Below are 7,844 nucleotides of genomic sequence, written 5' to 3'. Positions count from 1 at the left end.
TGCTCCACCACTGAGCTACTTCCTCAGCCCTTTTGACCTTTTTTTTTTTTTTTTTTTGAGACAGGGTCTACCTAAATTACTGAAGGTCTTGCTCAGTTGCTGAGGCCAGCCTCAAACTTGTGATCTTCCTGCCTCAGTCTCCTAGGTTGCTAGGATTATAGGCAGGCCCAACCATATCCTGCTAAAATAATGTTTTTACCACCTTTAGGAATCTATTTTTCAGACACTTCCAGAGTCAAAATACTTTTTTTTAAAGAGAGAGAGAGAGAATATTTTTTAATATTTATTTTTTAGTTTTCGGTGGACATAACATCTTTATTTTTTATTTTTATGTGATGCTGAGGATCGAACCCAGCGCCCCGTGCATGCCAGGTGATCGCGCTACCGCTTGAGCCACATCCCCAGCCCAGAGTCAAAATACTTTGACACTTGATCTGCTTTCACAAATTTCCTTGAACATTTCATCCTTGTTTCCCATATAGAATCTAGACCAGCATAGTAGAAAGCAAGCCTTCAACCACTTTGTAAGTTTCAGCAGAGAATGGAGAGATGGGAGGAGTCTTACTCCCGTTCCCAGCGTGAGTAAAATCATTTTCCTTTTCCAACAGGAGGAAGCTGGGACTGTTTATCTTTAAGATTTCCCTAAAGCTTGAGCATCACTTTGTCCTTAGAGTTGTAGGAGTGACAAAATGGGGACACTAGACAGGACTCTTGACTTTTCTGCTTACCTTCACATATCTTTATTTTATATAAATAGAGCTCTTTGTACACAGATCACCGTTGATGAGAATGTTATGGGAAAGGGAAAAAAAACAACTCCAGTTACAAAAGAGGTTTTGAATTATGCATTGTTTGAGCCTTTACATATTTCTGCTTCCTTTCATTTGTACAGATAATTGAACATAACTGGCTTAGCTATAATGAAACCAAACTTTTCTACCAATTAGGCATGATTGTGTCGGCTCTGGCCTTCCCAGCTGGTTTTCTTGCTTGTCATGTCATGGGCTGGCAGTACTTGAATAAGCTAAGAATTCAGTGATGACAAGTGGGATGTCTATAAACTTGCCATGACAAATGAGCATACCATCCAATCTGAAGAAAAGCATTTTGAGCCAGTGGTGGGAAATTTTTTCTGGAGGAGGCTGCAACTCCTCCAGGAGGAAGAGAAAAAGGGGGAAAGCAATTGGGAATAATAAATGGCTATAAGCAGAGAGAGGCTTTTCTTACTGCTGCCTTCTCTTGGCAATACGCCTGCTATAGAAGCTCACATTCAACCCATATAATAGCCATTTGTAAGTCCAGTGGACTATCTAATGGATAGCGCTAAGGTGGGAGAATCATGAAGCCATCTTTATAATATTATGTGGCTCATACATTGCTTGATATTACTTTCTGTTGCTAATTGATGACAGCAATCAATTAAAATAATATTTTGTTAGGTCCTATTATGTGAGGTGCAATGGAAAATAGAGCAACCATGCTATTTTTGAGGGTATCCTGTGCTGTTTTTGAGGGTATACAGCTGGTGCAGCTGCTTAGGGCCCACACTTGGATCCATGCTCTGCTGTTACCACCTTGACATTCTTAAATATTGGTCAAGAGTCCCTGAGCCCTTTCCATAGGGCTCTGCAGATAATGCAGTTTGTTCTGAATTGAAAATAGTGGATTCTGTTTCTTGTTCCAAGGAACTGGCAATTTTGGGTCTTTAAGTCATGTTGGGACAGTAACTTGGGAATATGCTTAATTGTTCTGAGTGTTGTGTAAAGAGAATACATTATAGGTGGTCTAGGGAGAAAAAACAAAATGATTAAGGTGATTTCCACAAGTATCAGTTGAGATGGGACATTACAATGCCTCTTCTTGATTGTCAACTCATTGGGAAAGGACTTTTTGCTCAATTCAAGATATGATTCAGTGGGAGACGGCGGGGGGGGGGGGCTCAGAACTCCAGTTGCTAGAAACTCAAGAACGTCTGGCTGTGTTACGAGTGCACCATGGAAGGTGGATGCAGAGCTTCCTCCAACTTTTACTGGAAGATCCGTCAAAAATGGTAGCCAGGATGAACCAGCCCAGTAGGATTCAGATCCAAGCTTATTAAAACTCTTGGGGCCAATACATTTCTTTTTTTCTTTTTGTACCAGGGATTGAATTCGGGGGCACTTGACCACTGAGCCACATCCTCAGCCCTATTTTGTATTTTATTTAGAGACACTTAGTTGCTTAGTGCCTCGTCGTTGTGGCTGGTTTTGAACTCTCGATTCATCTGCCTCAGCATCCCGAACTGCTAGGATTATAGGCTTGTGCCACTGTGCCCAGCAGCCCCATACCTTTCAGAATTCAGAAATTTCCTTATTTTTGAAGAGTTAAATGATAGATATTCCATTGATTATATAAAGTCTCTGCATGTGTCTCTACGCAGTACCTCACAAATGTCTTAATTTTTTTGCCATAAAATATATAACTGCTCATACCAAGTAAGAACATTTATAAAATATGAATACTCGGCTCCTGTCAGATATTACTGCCAAATGTATTCAGGTCAGGGCAAATTTCACCATGAGTGAGTTATAAATGATTGGTTTTCAGAAGGTTTGGATTTTGGAATTGTGCATAAAGGACTGTGGACCTGCATCAAAGAAGGGACAGTGGGTCTTGAGTACTCAGGACAGTAGGGACAGTTCAAGTATTTTTCAGGGGAAGCTGGTTTGATCTAGTGACTTGTTCTGATGGCTTTTGAGGAAGCACCAAAATTCCTTACCAACAGAAACCCTCTTCATCCTTCCAGCCAGTGGCAGACATGGGGTAAAAGCTGTGGACATCCACTCCCACCCTGTCTTTCAGCAACATCATTATCTTCTTTTCACTGCTTCTGCCTTAGCACTTCTTGAAAACGTGGTCTCCCTGGCCATATTTTCTCATGGAAAATAACATTTTCAGAACTGGCTGTCCCTAAGATTCATCTGTCATTTTTCCTTCGTCTTCCTTGGAAGGCTGTTGGCACATGTGCCCACTCTTAACTTCTGAGATGGGTTTCAAAAAAATCTTGGCAAAAAAAAAAAAAAATCTTGGCCAAATTCCCAGCATCTTCATTATCATCCTCTGGTCCTTAGAATGACTAAAGCCAATGAAATGGGCTGAGAAGTACATATCAATATGGACTGATTATATGTTATACATACATGTAATGAATACCTTCTACTCCCTGTATAGTGTTAGGAAACTCCGTCCTTGGGTTCAGTTTCCGCATCTGCATAATGGTGATGCAAAATAAATTGCTTTTCAAACTGCTCCTAATTAGAAATGGAAAATTGTAAATTCTTCTCGTGCCTTTGTCTCTATGTATCTGTGAGGACATGGGCTGTGTTTTGGTCATATCTGTTGACCTAGACCCTATCATCATGCCTGGCACAAGACAAACATTCAACTAATATTTGTTGAATGAATGAACATTTCAAATATTTAACTTCAAAAGAATTAGACTCTAGGGTTTATCCATTGCCAGAAGCTTCACTGTTGAAATTGTAAGCAGACATTTTTCCAGGACAACATTGCTGCGGTACAGGATATCAAGTCACACCACGCTGGAGATAGAAAGGGGGGTGGTGTGATGTCACTTGTTTGGTGTTCAGCAGCAGGGATGATTATTTCTAAATAAAGTGCACTGATATCAATAGGAGCCCCAGTCTGAAATCTTGGACCCTCTGGGAATGAACAAAATGAATAGTGGTTATGTTCACTCTTTATCTTATACTTAATAACCACAGCCTCATGACTTTATGACCATGTCAAACCCGTTCTTATTAACTTGTGATCACTATTGGCTTCAACTCCAATTCAGATTTCCTTTGCAGTTTGGCTGGGAAGGTGGGCTTCCTCTAATATCTGTCACCCTACAATGTTCAAGATTTACCCAGTGCATCCAGATGGCTGTTTTGAGATGTTATGGCCTTTACCCAAAATGAACTCTTGAAGAGAGCAATTCTATAGTCAAGAACAACAACAACAACAAAAAGTGAAATTACCATAAAAACCTTGAAGTGGGGGTCTGAAAGGCCCTTGCCATTTCTGGAATGTTCCACCTAGTCTGTTTTCAAAGCAGTCCTGAGACAAAAAGCAAAGACAAATTTGTGTCGTGTCCCCATTCGACACTCACAGTCGCTAGACTACAGTGACTATTAAAGAGCATTTAAATTGCTCGTCCTGTAACGTGTGGAAGGCTTTTTATCTCTGAGAAGCAGATCGCCGAAACTCATCAATAAAACTCCTGGGTCAATTTTGTTTTCCTGCTGAGGAAAATATTGACATCATCATCACAGGCCCCAGGGAGGCTTAATTGTACCAAGGACAAAGAGCCAGTCACTGTGAAGCAGGTCACAGAAGCAACAGTATCCACCCATGGAGATCAAGCAGGATGCAAACCACTGTTTCATCTTCAGACAGGAGACCATGAAGTAATGAGGTGGAAACGGACCCGCGTGACACCTTCTCCCACGCCACCTGTCCCTGTCTGCATCTCCAGCAGAAACAGGTTCTCCCTAGCCTTCACAATTATTTAATGAACATTTTAAAGCAGTAATCTGATCATTCGTCCTTCCCCTTAAAACTTTCTCCATTTTCCCTCTCCCTTCATAGGAAATGCGATCTCTTTCCTATAGTCTTCAAAGCCTCATATGCCCTTAGCCCCACTCATCTCTTGGACACTATCTCAGGTCCTTCTTGCCCTCTCTTACATTGTCTCAGTCCCTTGTTCTCTTTGCCCCACACCTCAACCTATTCTGCCTTCATATTTTTCATTCATTCTTTACTCCATCCAGAACTTTCCTCCCCAGCTTTGCTCTTGGAGGGCTCCTTCTCAGCTTGTATCTCCCCTGTCAAGAGAGGTCAATCCTAGACCCTTGTGAAAAGGAAAATATCTCTATCACAGCACTATCCTTATTTTCTCCCCAAAACACTTACTTATAACTTGAATATAGCTCATGTATGTATAATTCCTTTAGCATTGACTCTCACTCTCATTGATAAACCATAACCTGCGTGAGGTCAGGGTTTCATGTGATACTGTGGGACTATGTTTCTCATGTTCAATGGAATATGTGCCAAAGAAATTCATTCTATCCTTGATTCATGGTGTGTCACTTTGTCTAATCATCATAATAATCTTATGAAATAGCCTTGGCCGGTATTACTGATTTTTTAATTACTGTCCCTACTGTGCAGTTACAAAGCCACACATTAATGGTTAGAGATGACATTGTAGCCAATTTGTTTCACTCAAAGACTGTGTTTGCCAGGTATGGTGGTACATGCCTGTAATTCTAGCAGCTCAGGAGGCTGAGGCAGGAGGACTGCAATTTTGAGGCCAGCCTCAACAACGTAGCAAGGCTCCACAAAACTTAGTGAGACCCTGACGCAATAAAATAAAATATAAAGTAAAAAAGGGGCTGGGTATGTTTCTCAGTGGTTAAACATTCCCCCCCCGCCCCATCCCGGGGGGACGTTCAATTCCCAGTAAACCCCACCCTCCCCAAAAAAGTCTGAGTTTTTTTCTCCATCCATACTATCTTAAATACTAAAAGAGTGTGATTGCAAATTAAAGGCTAAAATACTTTGCAAATATAAATTATCGTTTCCACATCCTACCAAATTATTAAAGATAAGAAACATATTGTCTTTAATTGCCTTAAATTGTTTGTTTGACACCAAGATTTCTACTTCTAGGCATTTACGGAAGTCCTCCAATACATGCCGTATTATTTATATCTGAAATGAATTCTCCAAGAATACCCCCTGATTTAATATATTTCAATTTATTGTGGAGATTTCCAACAAAGAATGGAAGCTCTGCAAGAGCAGGAATTTTATCTTCATTATCACTGTGCTCAGGTGTGTGTCATGTGTTTAATAGCAACTCAAGTATGTCAAAATCAATAAAGATCAGCTAATCATAGTAGTAATTTATACATAATGACAATATGCTATTTACTAAACCCGTTGAATGTGCCACTTTTTGAAGGATGTCTTGTATTAACATTTCATCCTTCATGAGATGAGGAGAGAACTACATTTTTCCCCATTTTACAGATGAAGAAATTGAGGCACAGGAAGGTTAAATACTGCCTATGGTGGCATGGTCAGTAAAAGCTAGTAGTGGGATTAGAATATTCCTATTCCTTAGTCTTCTTTGCTCAGTCTGCAAGTCCATCCTCAGACCCAGTCAAGGAATCCACTGAGACTTCTTGGAAGAGCAGAAATAGAGCCCCTAGAGTAAATTTTTCCCCTCCAGAGATATCACCATCACACATTCCTCTTTAGTCTTCCCAACACCAGCCTAAGAACCCAAAGTGAACAGTCATAATAGCTGTTGTTCCCCCCTCCCCCATGGAGATACTGGGGGCTCCTCTGCTGTAAATTCTTGGGCATTGACTTCTAGGAGCAGATGTATGTTGCTATTTAAAGAATCAAAAGATAACCATCCTTGTTTTGCCAAGTGGACAGCTAGCCATTGAGGAGTGAGAAAGGTGGAGACTGCAGTGTGACCTTTAGGATCTTTACTTGGGATCCCCAAGTTCTACAGACTCTGCCACCCCATCTAGGCTGTGCTGCATCAACATGACCCAGCTCTGCCTCCTACATGGAACCCTGCTCTTGTACAGTGTACTTGAGTATCATTAACACAGCAGTATAAAAAAGCATATTTACATCTTAGTATTATTAAGAAAGAACTCATGAATCCTTGAAAGCATTAGGGGAACCTCTATGGGAATATCAGCCTTTGGTAACTCCTGTCTTACATACTTCTTCTCTCTCTTCTTTCTTTCTCACTCCTACGTGTGAATAAAGCAAGGAGAGGCGTGAGACCAGATACTAATGGACATCAGTGGACAAATGTGACATACTCTCTCTTACCACAGACCCCAGTTAGTTCCTTGATAACTTTCTACTGATACATTCTTGTTTCTGTCCTGGCCCTCCTGCTGGCTGAGTTGAGTGTGTCAGTTGCTACCAAGGTTTCTAATCAAATAGAGCCTTCAAAAGACCAAACCTGGGGATTTCAGATGTGGTTCCACAGTTCTTCGTTTTCCACTCTAAGCTTCATCTATTACCTAAATCTCTAATCATTTATCATTGATTAGTTAATATTCAAAAACCTATTCTCTTTTTCCTCTTCATTTTCTTATAAAAATCTTGCAACATGTTTTGAGCATACTTATTAGGTTACAGCCGTATAAAATTACTGTTTGGGATGGATCAAATATGATTCAAGATCATCAGTTGTGTGTGGCTCAACCTGATCATAACTGAAGTTTTATTTTCTATCACTGGAAGGGAAGCCCCAAGGAATATCAACTGAAGGAAAATGGACTGAGTTCCAGTGATTGGGTGGACATTTACTCAAAAATGAGTGGAGGATAAACTGGGCATGGTGGCACATGCCTTTAATCCCAGCTGCTCAGGAGGCTGACCCAGGAGGATCGTGAGTTCAAAGCCAGTCTCACAAAAAAAGCAAGGCACTAAGCAACTCAGTGAGACCTTGTCTCTAAATAAGATACAAAATAGGGCTGGGGATGTGGCTCAGTGGTTGAGTACCCCTGAGTTCAATCCTCAGTACAAAAAAAAAAAAAGAATTGAGGATAGAGCTGAAATCATAGCTCAGTGGCAGAGCATTTGCCTAGCACATGTGAGACACTGGATTTGATCCTCAGCACCACATAAAAAAGAATGGAGGATGGGGGTAAGATCACATGACTGAACATGTGTCTTAGATGAAATCATAAAGGCAGGGTTGGACAAGATGCAAATGTGCTTTTTAAAAAAACTAACATTTGCATTAATGATACAAAAGT

The sequence above is a fragment of the Marmota marmota genome, unplaced genomic scaffold (assembly GCF_001458135.2).
Source record: "Marmota marmota marmota unplaced genomic scaffold, marMar, whole genome shotgun sequence".
Lineage (NCBI taxonomy): Eukaryota > Metazoa > Chordata > Mammalia > Rodentia > Sciuridae > Marmota > Marmota marmota.
The sequence above is the reverse complement of the archived record's forward strand: the minus strand, read 5'-3'. Positions refer to the sequence as shown.